This window comes from Pezoporus flaviventris, unplaced genomic scaffold, assembly GCF_033815535.1.
Source record: "Pezoporus flaviventris isolate CSIRO_AGI_PZ_B2104156 unplaced genomic scaffold, CSIRO_AGI_Pfla_v1 ptg000009l, whole genome shotgun sequence".
In the NCBI taxonomy this organism is placed as follows: domain Eukaryota; kingdom Metazoa; phylum Chordata; class Aves; order Psittaciformes; family Psittacidae; genus Pezoporus; species Pezoporus flaviventris.
In genome coordinates, this window is record NW_026892557.1 from 1,292,012 (window position 1) to 1,306,377 (window position 14,366).

Genomic DNA, 14,366 nt, shown 5'->3' on the forward strand with positions numbered 1-14,366 from the left:
CTTCAGCACCTTCCCTGATGAATTAGAGCAAGGACTTTGGGACTGGGCCTGAGACCATTCATGAGGTGTTTATAACAACTGCTCCAGCACATGGAAGGAGCAAGACAGAGCTGGGGTTACCCAAGATTCTGCTTTCACCTTCTCCCAGGACTGAGTGTATGACACAGAGATCACACCAAAGCAGGTCCCTGGGTGTTCTGAGCATCCCTTCTGCCTGCAAACAGCTCTGGCAAACACATGCAGCAGTGCAGTGACCTTTGTATTTCCATAGGTGTCTCAGGTACAGCATGTTCTTGCTGTTGGAACAGGAAGGAGAGCTGCCTGGAACCAGACCAAAGCAGAGCCCAGGGAAGTCTGCACAGATTCCAGTACCCTCAGACTGAGAGCACTGAGGTGGCTGCTCCCAGTATGGCATTCCCAGGGGGAGCTAGGACTGGTTATGTAGAGCTACTTGGGTTTTCTACCCGAGCTCACCAATGACCTGTAGCTCCAAATACGAGAGCCTGGGATCCAGGACTGTTCTCTGTACCAGCTTGTTTCCTGGTGGCAGACGTGTCTTTCACAAGGAAATGGACCTGTTAATGCCTATAGAACCGGATTCGGCTGGCAGATCTGGGTGGCAGAAATGCGTGGCAAAGTCAGAAGTCTGGGTCTGGGAACTGAGTGTGGGAGGGTAGGACAAGAGCTCTTATGAAGGATCATTTTCTGAAGGTGAGGAGGCTCTGCTGGTGCTGGTATCCTACTAGAGGACAAATGTTCCTTCCCTTTGATCTGTAGCCTGCTTCACCCTGTAGGATTTCCACAAGAGGATTTATCAGTCTGTACGTTTGTTAAGTTGAAGCCGGAAAGGGAAAATGGTCCCTTTAGTCTTTGCTAGTGGAAATTGCTCTGTATGGAAACCCAGAACACAATGAGAAATAAATAAATTGAAACCCAGAGCTGAGAAATAAACAATCCCTGTGGGAATAGTGTGATCACAGGAAAATAAGAACAATAAATTGCCCTTCTCTGAGGTTTCAGGGCTCTTTAAAAACATCAAATAAGTCTCACAGCTCCTTTTCAATGTGGTCATGATCTTTCCCCCATTTTACAGAGGAGGATGCTGAGGTACAGTGAGGAAAAAGCAGAAGCACCAGTTGCAGTATTAAAGTGTATATGTGCCCTGCCCAGTGCAGTGCCTTTTAGAGACACCTGAGCTAGCTTGATATCAGAAGAGTGCAGCTCTATTAGCACAGTGATCTGTCTGGTATAATTTTCCCCTGCTCGCTGTACTTACTCAGCAGTAGCTTGGGTATCTTCACCCAGCATTGTACTGCGCAGTGTCGCCATTCCTTGTAATCTGATTCGTATATTCCTAGAACCAGTGCGATTTTCTGGCTGACCTCTGTCACATCATGGGCTCAAGAATTGCCCCAGCCTCTGTTCTTTAGCCTGGGAAGCATGTAGCAGAAAGCAGTCCTGCCCTGGTCTTAGCAATGAATCCAGGTGGGATTTGGCCATCTTTCCCATCTCTTCACTTCTAGGTTCTAGGTTCATTTTTGCAGCGAAAACATTCTGGATTCATTCTCTAATGTAGCTTCTGACTGATGCTTTTTGGCTTTACCATGCTTCTTAAAACTAAACATGGTATTAGTAAGAGGTAAGAATATGAGAAGAACCTTCTGCAGAAGTGCGCGGCCATCCCTGAAACCAGAGGAAGGGGTGGTTCTTCGTGTTCCTTGGGACTGGCCTCTGGGGGTCACTGTGACTGCAGAGAAATGGGTTGGGTAGGGCAATAACCAGGCAGGAAGGAAAGCAAAACTTAAAGGTGACGTTTCCAAAAGGCAGTTCTGGTCTGGTCTGGACTGACACTGATTCTTTGTGTGCACCAGGGTCACTGTTCTCAACCAGGTTACAAACTGAGTCTTTCTGAGTCGCAGACTTTGACTGTTGAGGCAAGCAAGTCTCTCCCATGGTTGCAGAAGAAGGGTCTGAGCTCCTTAGAGGGCAGTGGTTTATAAGCAAAATAGCCATAAATACATAAGGCAATGGATTAGTAACTTGTGTGTGTGGGTGTAGTACATGTGCATACATATACATACAGACATGCATACACATGCAGTTCTCTCTCTGCCAAGCTTATGCTAAGTGGTATCATTGAAATAAACTGCCAGCAGAGTTAGGATCTTTGGGTGAAAGTGTATATGTTTGAAAATATAGCATTAACAAGATTTCCTTTGAACAGACCACTGTGTAAAGATAGAATTCCATTGCAGAGGCTCACCAAAGAATGGCTTGAATCAATCTGTGTGCTAAATCTGGTGAGACGAGTCTACAGAAGAGAATTTGATGGTGAACTTGTGCTAATTGCATTGCAACTGAAGGTTGCTTGCACACTTAAGAAATACGAAGTATATTTATTATCATTGACTGCTATAAAGCCTTTTTCACTGTGAGTTGGTTTCCATTGCTCTGGGGAGAAGAGATAAATTTGGAGACATAGAGGGATAAACTGTATGACTAAGAATCCACATTTTAGGCTCCCAGGTTACTTGGGAGCAGTGGCTTCCACTTTTGAGCACAGGTTACAGAGAAATGTTGGTCTCATTATAAAATCTCATGATTTCAAAGGAGAAGAAGATCCTCGGTGTGCTAGGGAAGAGGAGCATTCAAAGATGTGATGCAGAGATACAACATTTAAAAGGAGTAGTGAACATCTGTGGGCTTGATCCAAACGCCTCCTGAAGCTGATTAGACTCCTTCCCTAGACTTCAATGGGATCAGGCCCTTGATACTTCATAAGCACAGATAGATATTTAAAATTACTTCAGCAAGTTAAGATGCTGGAGAGATTGTCAACTTCCAGCAGTGGTGGTTAGATAGAGTAACACCATTCTCCTAAGAGATGCTACATCAAGATGATCAGGGAATTCTGTGCATTAAATAAATCCTCGGGCTTCAAGATAAGAACATGCTGCAGTTCCTTGCCGTATGCTTCAGACTAAAATTTCTTGCTAGCCCAGCTCAGATTCTCTTCCTTCTCCTTCCTGATACGCTCCAGCTGAGCTCAGCTATTCCAGAGCTGGTTCTAAGCATATTAAGGAAAGCTCATGTCAGTGCCCACTGCAGTTTATTGTCAGTAATGTGAGCTACACAGGCACCCCCTTGTGCTGCTGTTACTCTCTGCTGGCTTCAGGGGATCTTGGCCAGTGCTCGGGCCTGCCCCTGTGCAGTAAAGAGCAGAAGAGGGACCCCAGTCTGCTCCTTGGCGGGGGGACAGCTGCAAAAGCTCAGCCTCAACCCAACTGTGCTCAACCACAGAGCTCGGCTGTGTGGGAGATTTAATGTTGACTCCAGCAGGGAGCAGAGAAGTCTCCCCAGCAAGAGAAAAGTAGTAGTTTAGCCCAAAGTGAAGAAGAATCTTCTCATTCCGTTTGGATAGATGATTCTGACCAATTTTTGCAGCGCCCAACGCAATGTGTCCCTATTTTACATGGGTGAGGGAGAATGAGGCGAGGGCGGGGGTGCGGGAAGAGAAAGAGAAAGCAGTTAATTTGACTGAATAAAGATAAAAGAATGCAAGCACCACCGAGTTTGCTGTTTATCTGGACATTGTGTAATGTTGCGGAATCAGATGTGGCACTCTGGCTTTTGCACTGAAATGCCTAGGGAGAAACAGAATCTCAGAATCATAGAATACAGCAATAATGAGAGGGGGTTTGGGAGCCTTCCTGAGCCCTTCTCTCCACAAGGCACCCACTTTGAAAGCCAATTCATGGCACTTTGGGTTTCCTAAATAAGAGGAATTTTCTTTTGATCTGAGGAGTGAATTTCTGTTTTCACCCCACTGTAGGGCAAAAAAGGGCAGGGGAATGCCAGGAGGCTTGAACAGCCTGTCCCTACATATGGATGGCGATTTGGGAGAGGTGAGAGCCCAGACAGTCCAAAAAGACACTGTGAATTCATCCAAAGCTATTTGGCTCGGATGGAGGACTCTAGTTCAGAAACAAAGGAGAGAAGGGAAAGCTGCAGAGGTTGTAAGGAAGAGCGAAGCCCTGGGATTGCAGAAGGTCTATGGGGTCCCGCCAGGTCTGGATTGATTAGTATTCAGTATTTATAATATCTCCATAATGGTAAAACAAAAGAAAACAAGCCCAGAGAATGCATTTTTAATCATCAATCATTGCTCTTTGTTTGTCATGAATGAGCGGCGAGGGGAAATAGTCTCCCATAATCACCTCCCTTCACATCTCCTGCCACACAGGCCTTGCTGGGTGTGCTAAAAGGGAAATAAATAAACAAGCAGCACATCTCAAAATAAATCCCAGAGACAGGGGTGCTACGTGGGTTATCAGACCCGCACACTGGGGTCTTGTTGGAGATACAAAGTGTGGGAAGGACATGTGAAAAGCAGGAGACAAAGACAAAGGCAAAACCTAGGGCACTGAATGCAAGAAAAAGGGATCTGAGTTACAGGGGGGCAGCAGGTGAAGGGGGAAGAAGCTTTTTGGAGACTGATCAGTGCTGACATAATCAGAATAAGGACTTCTCATGGGACATAGGACATGGGGATGGAAAGATTGAAAAGCCACCAAATGCAAAAGGATTTCAACCTTTTCAGGATTGGAGCATCACCTCATTTTAGGATTTCCACATGGAAAAACATCATTTTTTTCAAGGATAGCATTCGTGCTGCAGGAAATATTGAAAAGCCCAGAGTTTCTATTACGAGCCCCAAACCCCTATCTTATCAGGAACAGCACTATGCTGAACTTCTCCAATGGGATCCCTGCTTTGATCTTGCAGCAGTTCTCACAAGGCCTTTATTGTAGTCCCAAATGCCTCTTGGGAGGAAGGGAAACATAATTCTCTCTTAATAAGTGAGATAACAGGCTGCTGGGAGGGTAAGGCCCAAATTTCCTAAAGCAGGGCTGGTGCCTCCACACCCACTCGCTGTGTTCAGCTGAGTGTTCTCAGAGCCACCGGAGCCTGGAGCCATCAGGACAGTCTGTAAGGAACAGCCATGCTCCATCTGAACCCTATTGAAAAATAATAAAAAGGTAATGACTTTGTCATTACTGGACATGGCTTTGTCTGTTGGCGAGGGGGGAGGAAGGGGAGGGTTGCTGCATTCAGGCTATAAATAATGTTTCCCATTATCCTGTGCAGTTCTTGTGCATTCCTTGCGCAGTCCTTGGTTTGCCTCCATCTCCCCTGGTCAGCCTATGGAGCCCCCAGTGCCATACAACAGGTTGGCACATGGTGCAGGAGATAGAGGGCCAAGTGAGTCCGTGTGCCCCAGTGCCAGTATGACCACAAAGACACTGATGGAGGCAGAGATAATGAAGTGAGCTCCTCTTGCCCAGGACAAGGGTGTGGGGTGACAAATGGGAGCAAGTGTCAGGCAGGAACACATATTGGAAGGGATCAAACTTCAAAATGTCCGTAGATAAATGCGCCTTGATAAAAGCTCTCTGTGGTGCCTGAGAGATGGAGCGTGGAAGGGTTATCATCTCAGAGTTAACTCGGCTTTACACACTTAAACCCAAGCAGCTCAGCTGCTTAGGAGCAGCTCCTTAAGCAATTGAAAACTTGCTTACAAAGCCTGACTTTGAAGAAGTTTAAACCATTTATTAAAAGACCAAACTGAATTGCAGTATGTCTGTCTTTAACCAAAATCAGGGCACTCACCAATGGTTGGGCTGTTTAGTTAAAGACGCTCAAAATTGCCCATCTCAGCATAGTAGATGAAGTTTACTGGTGAAATGAGGATGGGAGGGACCTGAAGAACTATTGTGACTTGGGAGCCATCTGGAAAATAGCAGCGTTTAAACTAAAGGTGTGTTTTTAAGTCAATGGCCCGAAATGTAGATGCCTACAAGGATATTTTTAAGACTGCATTTATATAACTAGCTTGATATAATTAAGAACTGATTTAAGCTCAAACAAAATAACTCCCTCTTGCACCCAAATTGGAGTCTCCACACTGAGAATTGCATCTGTTGAACTAAATTAGTCAGAAAATCAGGGCAGCTTTAAGCTGTAAACAGACCTAGAGCTGTGGAGGATATTCCAGTTCTGTGTCCGGCTCTGCCACTGATTCACTGTGTCCCTAGGCAAGACTCTTAAGTTTTCCATCTGTAAAGTGTAATAAAGCCTGTGTAGGTGCCAGGTGATGTAGAGCTTAATTAATTAGTAAATTAATATAATGAACTCTAACTTGGAGGTCTGTATCAGCACAAATGAATTGTTAATATAAATTTTTATTATTTATTGCTATTTAGTTGATTATTTTCTAACAGGGGCAGGCAATTACAAACTCACAACTTCACACCTGAATTCCAAGTTTATTATTGTTCCTGCTTATTTATTTTTGTTTTCTTCTGCATTCATTCACTGCCTTTTGTAGCCTCTCTTAGGACTAAGCCCCAAAGCAGTGGATATTGTACCTAGACACAAAGAATAGTGAACTCACTGGGAAACTCTGGGACAAAACTGGGGTTAAATGCCACATAGTTCTTGCTAAATGCCAAGTCTTTTGCTTGAAGCTTTATACAGATTTAAGACAGATAAAAAAAGATAAGGACAGACTGTGAGCAGAGCACATACTTGTCTATCCTCATTTATATTATTTTACATTAGATATTAGGCAGAAGCTCTTCCCTGGGAGGGTGCTGAGGCACTGGCACAGGGTGCCCAGAGAAGCTGTGGCTGCTCCATCCCTGGCAGTGTTCAAGGCCAGGTTGGACACAGGGGCTTGGAACAAGCTGCTCTAGTGGAAGGGGTCCCTGCCCATTGCAGGGGGTTGGAACTGGACGAGCTTTAAGGTCCCTTCAACCCAAACCATGATTTGATTCTATGATTCTATAATGGTTCCATGATTTATACCAGCCAAAAATAAGTATCAGGCTGCACACCTATAATTTGCCCCATGCAGTTTCGTATTTTTATTGTACACTTACGCACTGATACTCATTATGTATATTTCTAAACACAAGTTTGAAGTGTCAAAACACAGGGCCTGATCCTTTTCAATACAGAGCAGTCTTGCCACGCTGCTGTCAGTGTGAGGCAATGCTTGAACAGGGGTACAACAGGGATCCAGTCAACCTCCTCCTTCTTCTCAAGTGTGCACAGGCAAAGAAAAAGTTGCCTGTGAGAAAATGGCACTTGACAAACAATGACCACATGATGTTCTGTGATTACTTGTGCCACTCTTATGATAAAAAATGAAAGCAGATAATATTATACCTGCAACTGGAAAAATGCCTCCTCCTCCTCTGCAATTACTTTGTATTTTCCATTACGAAACTAAGTAAATCCATAGGATTTTTCTTAGTGCGTCTCTTGAGTGCTTTCTTCATTCTTCCAGTGAGTTGTGAAGGAGGATGAGAGGTCCTGGATAGCACCTTGCTCTGGGCTTGGTTTGGAAAATGTTCCTTGTGATGCCTGATGGCCACTAGGTAGTCCATGTGGAATAGCTGACTGTTTCAGCCCAGTTTGGTAGACTGGTCAGCCTAGACCTCAGCCTGCTACTCACTTACCAGAGATTAAGTGCCTCTTTGAGGAATGAATGTGGCATGTAGGCCTATGTGAAGAGTGTCATCTGGTCTGATGGTTGGGAACAGGACATCTAGACCTGATTCTCTATTGCCACATGCCTCCAAGCAACAGGGAACCCCTTTTGCAGTTCTTCATCTTCCCCTCCAACAACCAGCAGTAGCCAAGTCACAGCAAGGTGAGCTGAGGACAGAGGCTGAGCCCTCAGCATGTATTACTCTGCTTCCTCATTTCAATCCAGGCCCTTCTTGTGTTATTTTAGCATAATTTTTCTTGTGTGAGTAAGGTTTTAAGGGTACATTATGTTTTCTCAGGCTGCACTTGCACACTTTAGCCAGATGGAGCGTGCTCTGGGGTACCTGCTGAGTGGCAATAAAGCACATCCATGTCTAGTCCACAGCAAAGGCATAGCTGTACCAGCAGCTGTCCTGCCATCAGTCTAAATATTGTATTCACTTGTATTCTGTGTGGCTTGTACCACCTCATCATGCTCATATCTCACTACTGCCCAGAGCTCAGAAGAGATGTGACAGACACATCTCCATGTCCTTGCACCCCATAGGTAATGGCAGCGTGCCTACACAGGCTGCAACCACACCATCGCAGTGTGGAAATAAGAGGACCCTGGGCAAGATGGGGAACCATTCACAAAGTGAGAGGAAATTGTGGATTTAACCAAGAGTTGTGGACAGCAGACATAGAGGACGACCTAAGAATGAGTTTGGAGGTTGTTATTGCTAATTGCTGAGTGATAAATAGCATGAAGGGTGTCCTGCAATTTCAGTCCATGGAAATTTATTTGAAATATGTAGCTTAATACAACCAATATCTTATGGGCAGTAAGCCTGCAGTGAGCAGGATGTCCTCTTCCCAAGGGCAGCAGCTAATGGTGTAGCTCCATGCTATGCTGGCTGAAAAAAGACTGGGAATAGATGAAACCTGTTTGGAGGTGGAGGAGCACGTGGAATCTGAGCTGCCAATGGTCTTGTGCAACTGGACTGTTTGTTTGTCAAATGTTCAGGCAAGCAGGAAATAGCAAAGATGGGAAACATATCTGTGTAAGGTCTTTAGTATTTGCTGGGTTTAGTAAATGCTGGTAAAGAAAACCACAGGGGGAAAGGGAATGACAGTGATACCAAGGCTCCTTTTCGATTTTTTTTCCACTATTGTGTTGTATACATAAAAAGGAGCAAACCCAAGAGACATTTTGGTTACAGGTCTTTGGTTAAAAGGTCTTTAATCCCAATGAGAGACGTAGTCTGGTTCAGGTCAAATCCTGAGCAGTGGGCAAGGAACCCCCAGTGGCAAGAACACTGGATCTGTATTGAAGTGTCCCACTCCCAGGTACATCTCAGCTTCTGTTAGAGAAGGTTTATTGTTGGATTTTCCAGTGGTGTTAAAACATGCCATAGGTTTGTTGAGAAGGGAACTTGTATTTCAGAGGAAACCTGAATGAAACTGGGTATAACCAGAAAAAGGCTCTTGAGACCAATGGCCATATTGCTCCTCTCTTAGTCTTTCTGTGCTTGAGACCCACTTTTATGACAGATGCAGATGCCAGCACTTATGGTTTGGGGGCAGTATTGACACAAGAACACAAAGGACTTGTGAGGGTGGTGCCTTATTACAACACTAAATTAGCTGGAGAGAGATTACTGCACCACTTAAAAGGAACTCCTGCAATGGTTAAATCTATAGAACATTTTCATCCACGGTTCAACACGGAAGTAAAATTGCTTTGGGTTGATGACAGGAAGATGCTGCATAAATAGTTAAGTATGCATCATTTGCAATTTGCTAAATTATTTTCTTTCTATCTGGAACGGGCTGTGTAAGGTATCATTACCTCATGTTCTATCTGACTGGGGAGCCAGGCGCTCTGGGGCCTGGACTAGGAGCTCCTATGGCCAACCTCAGGTGCACTGAATGAATGGGGCTTTGCACAAAGGCTCTTCAGAAAGCAGGGACTATGAAGTCAAAAGACCCCGTTAAGCATGCAGAGTGGAGCTCTAAAACACAGGCACAGAGAGCTTTCGGGCAAGGTGTGGTTTGGAAGGAGGCTTGAAGCTGTTGTCAGTTTGTAGGGTGTCTGAGCCTCATGCCACATGCAGGGGAGCACAGGCACAAGAGCTCTTTGGTGATGAACAGCATGGCCTCAAACCCACTTGACTGTCCCCAAGTTCTCCTCCTAACTAGGGCAACTTGACAGCACTTCGGAATGAGCCGACTTCCAAGCAGAAGGAAGACCATTGAGTCTGTGTTCAGCACCCCAGATGAGAGAAATGCAAAAAAGTGAACCAGAGAAAATAATAAGAAGTAAATGCAATTAAAAGTAACGATGCAGATTTAATTAAAGGGCCCTATTCTCCCAACCCTTCATTCTTCAGGGATGCCTCATAAGCAAGAATTCATAGCTTGGGACCTGCTCTTTTATACATTTGTACCAGAAGTCGGGACATTTACTTTTGGAAACACATGGGCTTTAACCTGGCACAGTCTCTCCAGCATACAAATGCAAGAAGTTTGGTCTTTTTATTTTCAGCGATTTATAAATACTTGCCACAGTTGTTATAACAGTCTCACACAGTCTTATTTACTTTAATTATCCCATTTTCACCCCCATTTTCCTGCTTTCTTGCTGTGAGCAGGTAAAAATAAATAACTAGAGAATGACAAATACCAAGCAATATTCAAATAAACAAAAGCCCAGATTCTACAGATACAGACACTTGAAACACTCAGAGTATTTCCAAAGAAATACATCTCTCCACTGTAAATTCAGCCTCGTGAGGAAAAGCCTGGTCTTTACAGGGACCTAAATATTTAACTCAATAGACGTACATTGCTAAACTTGCCTGTTCAAAATCCATGAGTCAGGCTCCCCCCCTTCCCCAAGCTGCCAAATTGCAGGATTTTCTCCAAAGCAATTAAAAATCCATTTCTTTGGAAGTTTCTTCTTTGTCTTCTGGCTTGGGAGGCTTTGGGGAGCACTAGGCCACATTTCCAAGCTTCCTTGTGTAAACACAAGTGCTCCAAACATGTCATTCCAGGAGCTGGGGATCAAAGGAGAACACCAAATATTGGAAGACTCACAATAAAAGCTCAAGAGCTGGCAGCGGTCCTGCAAACACTCATGTATGTGAGTCACTTTTACTCACATGAGTAGTCACATCGAAATCAGAGGAATTAGTCTATTATTATTAATTATTGTTATTATTTATGTGTGTGGCAATAGCACGTAGGAGCTGTGATCACCAAGCAGGGCTCCATTGTGCAAGGCACTGACAAATCCAGAGCAAAACCCTAGTTTCTGCCCCAAAGACCTTACGGTGTGAGCATCGGACAAGAGGCAACAGGTGGAGACAGACACGGACAGGGAAGCGCAGGGAAGAGCGAGGCATTCCTGCAAGGAGTTCTGTGTGGGTGTGCTGACGCAGAGCTCCTGCTCCCAGCGACTGAAGGTATTCAGGAGTTCACAGGTTTGCAGAGCTCAGGCCTAGGGCCCAAATCCTGCAAGCCCTGGGATGCAGGCAGGGGTTCACCTGCACCCAGTCCCGCAGGATTAAGTTACACAAGGATCAGGGAAAGGGGTGAGGGAAAGGGTCTCTGTGGGTGGTTTTGTGAACCACCACCCCAGGATGCACAAAGGTACCTATAACATACACTGACTGTCACGGGAAGATGAAAGCTGAGCAATGAAAGCTAGAGCTGGGGAAAGTTTCTTAACATAGAAGAGTGATGCCTGCCTGCTGGAAATTCAGGTGCATGCAGAGGGGCATGGAAATTCAGGGCAACCCTCAGCGCTGATCCTACAAAGGCATCCTCCAAACCAGCCTGGCCCACGAGGCTGCCTGTAGCTTGTGTGTCTGTTCCTTGACATTTGCTCTAGGATCCAGACCTGCAAAAGTCAGTGCCGTGCATAAATACCAGCAAAGCGAGTACTGCAGGCAGCCAAACCGAGAAATAGTGCAGTTGTAGATTCAGCGAGACAGTGCTTAGCTCTAAACAGGAGTGAAATCCAGACTAAGAACATAAGTAAAAGTAATGAAGTTTAGAAGTTTGTACAATAGCAACTGAAAATTATGCCTAGGAAACCGACCGGAGAATAAAGAAACACTCGCAGCCTGGTTACTCGTGATCCCCGTTGAGTTTGGTGGCAGGGAGCTGAGGTGAGCAGAGGTCACCGGCCTGCAAAATAGAGCATTTTATAACACTTCCAGTGCCTCGCTGGGCAGAGGCACCGCCTGGCGCAGGGACAGGGCAGGAGGTAGGAAAGTGCCCGCTGGGGCTGGGAAATGGGGACACTTCCTCGCCTTTTCCCCTTGCCAGGGGAGGGCGATCCGGTCCGGGTTTTGCAGTCGCCTCTCCCTTGCCTGCCTGCCCTGCCTGCCTGGAGACCGAGTCCGCTCCGTGCCCGCTCCCTCCCCGCCGCTCCCCCCTTTCCCCTCCGCGGGCGGGCCGGGGCAGGCGGCGGCGTGCTCCAGGCCGGGTTTTGCGCGCGGCCCGCCCTCCTGTTAGAAATAGGAAAATTCAATAATCAAAGCAAAGGGGAGCGCGAGGAGGAAAAATCCGGGATCAGGGCAAGTTTGATGGCGCATGCGCGCTGCAGCCTGCATCCCAAACACACACACATTTCCCTTGACTTGGAAAGTCACCCAAAGCAGCCCCAAGTGCAGGTAAGCCCGTCCGCTCCCGCCCGGCCACGGCCCCGCACCGGCAGCCCCGGCTCGGTGGCACCGGGGACCGCGGCGTTGCGCGGGCGGGCGGCGCTGCCCGGCAGGTGGGCACCGCGCTCCGCGCCCGGCTCCCGGGGGCAGCGCCCGCCCAGCCTCCGCGGGCACCGGCCGGCAAGCGGGGGCCGGCGGCGCCCGGACCGGCTCCGCGGGAGGCGGGCGGCGGCGGCGGCCCGGGGGAGGGGGGGGGTGTGTGTGTGCCGCGGTGGCGGCGGCGGGGGGCCGGCGGGGCAGCGCCGTGCGCGCTCGGCGGTGGAGTCGGGGCCGCGGAGGTGCCCGTCAATTTGCAGGACTTTGGCAGGAGCCCCGGCAGGCGCCGGGGGAACACGTGTTCCCGCTCCGCGCCCGGCGCAGGTAACCGCAGCCCCGCCGCTCCGCACTGCCCGGGGGTCCCGGCGCGGCCGGGCGGAGGCACCGGGGCAGGGGAGAGGAGGGGAGGGAGGACACACGGCGGCAAAGTTGGGCGAGCGGCGGCGGGAGCGCCTGGCGGGCAGGGCCGGGTGCCGGCGGGGCGAGCCGGGACGGAGAACTTTCTGCGAAGTGGCCGGGCCGGGGCCGGCAGCGCTTGGCCCGCAGCGGAACGGCCGCAGCCCCCCGGCAGGGACGGGGCGGCAGGGGCCGCGGCGGCTGGGAGCGCGGCTCGGGGCAGCCGGTGCCCGGCCCCCCGGGCGAAGCAGCAGGTTATTTTTACCCGGTGGCATTTGCAGAATGCGCAGCTGATTTGCCATCCGGAGCCAGGAAGTTTCCCCCCTCCGCCTCCTTCCCCTTCTCGCCCCCTTTTTCCCCCCTTTCCCCCCGTGCGCGGCGGGGCAGCGGCGGGCGGGGGGCGGCCGCCCGGGGCCGGGGCGGCGGCGGGCGGGGGGTGCGGGCCGGGGCTCCCCGGGGAGCCGCTGCCCGCGTTGGAGGCTCTGGGGACGGGGAACAGGTGTCCGAGCCGTCACTCACAGCCGGGCCGGCGGGGGGGCAGGCGGGGAGCGGCCCCGGGCCGGACCCCGAGCGCCGGTCCGGCGAAGCGGGCGCTGCCGGGGGCTCGGCCGGGGCAGCGAGCGAGCTGTCAAGAGGCTCGGTCGGGCGTTGGGGCCGGCGCTGCCGCTCGCCCCGGGGCCGGACTACTTCTCGGGCAAACTTTGCGGGGTTTGGGTCGCGGCTGGAGGCGGCTCCGAACCGCGGCGGCTTCGAGCGATCGGCCCGAACGCTCCGGCCCCTTCGGGCTGCGAAGGGGAAACTTTTCCGGAGCGGCACGGCCGCGGTGTGCGTGCCCCCTCCTGCCCGCTCCGGCGGCTCCCTGCAAGAGGAGCTGTCCCTCCCCAAACTTCACTGATGGATTTATTTCCTCTATTGATTTGCTGACTCTTAGCGTGGAATAATTTCTTGCGGAGGTTTTGGACTTCTCCTTTCCACAAGTCCTGCCTGCTTCCCACCAACCCTTTATCTGTGTGTCGCTGCCACCTTGTTCGCTGCCCTAAAGGTGCTTTGGCAGAGTTTATGGGGGAATATTGTTGAACTTCAGTAATCAAGTTTCCAGATCTTATGCCTCCTGTTTAATTTATTAGACTAGTTATTTATTCTGTTGATGATAATCTGTTGCTGGTTTCTATGGAGATGTTAAACTGATCTCTTTCAGAAATCAAACTCCATATGCACTAAAACGTTTAAAGGAGCAGCGTCCCCTTTTGTTTTCAGACTTTGTACCTTTTCAGTGCTTTTATTGGGCTTCTGTATATTTTATATATTAAAGCCTGAAGTTGAAGCTTTGTGCAAGACAGAGCTTATTATGGCTAACAGAAAGTCAGGGCTTTGATCCTTTTTTTTTTGCATCATCATTTAAAACAGATCATTTTTCCCCCCTCATCACACAAGATAGCAGAACCCTTTCAAGATCAAAGAGTCCAGCTAAAAACTATTGTTAAAAAAAAAAAAATAGAAAAAGAGGCAGTTAAATTAGGGGGATGTTTCCTTAATCTGCTTATTTTGTACTAAAGGTTTTCTCTGTTTTTTGAGCAATGAAAACAACAACAACAACAAGAGAAACTTGTGGCAACTCCATTGTTATTTTTATACCTCCCAAGTTCTTTTTAATGTTAAAATAAGTTC

The 14,366-nt window shown here is 48.5% G+C and overlaps 1 protein-coding gene across 6 annotated transcripts in view; it reads left to right on the top strand.

Annotated features, from left to right (window-relative positions):
* Positions 1–14,366, top strand: part of CASZ1 (castor zinc finger 1) — a 282,546-nt gene that overhangs the window by 71,452 nt on the left and 196,728 nt on the right. For 4 of the 6 annotated variants that reach the window (XM_061450107.1, XM_061450113.1, XM_061450108.1 and 1 more), the window contains exon 1: positions 12,034–12,215. The exons of 1 other annotated variant lie outside the window; for it this stretch is intronic. The gene's annotated coding sequence lies outside the window, so the exon portion shown is untranslated. Of the gene's footprint in view, positions 1–12,033; positions 12,216–12,499; positions 12,627–14,366 lie in introns of those variants that run through there. One more of the 6 variants, XM_061450111.1, reaches the window with a different exon arrangement.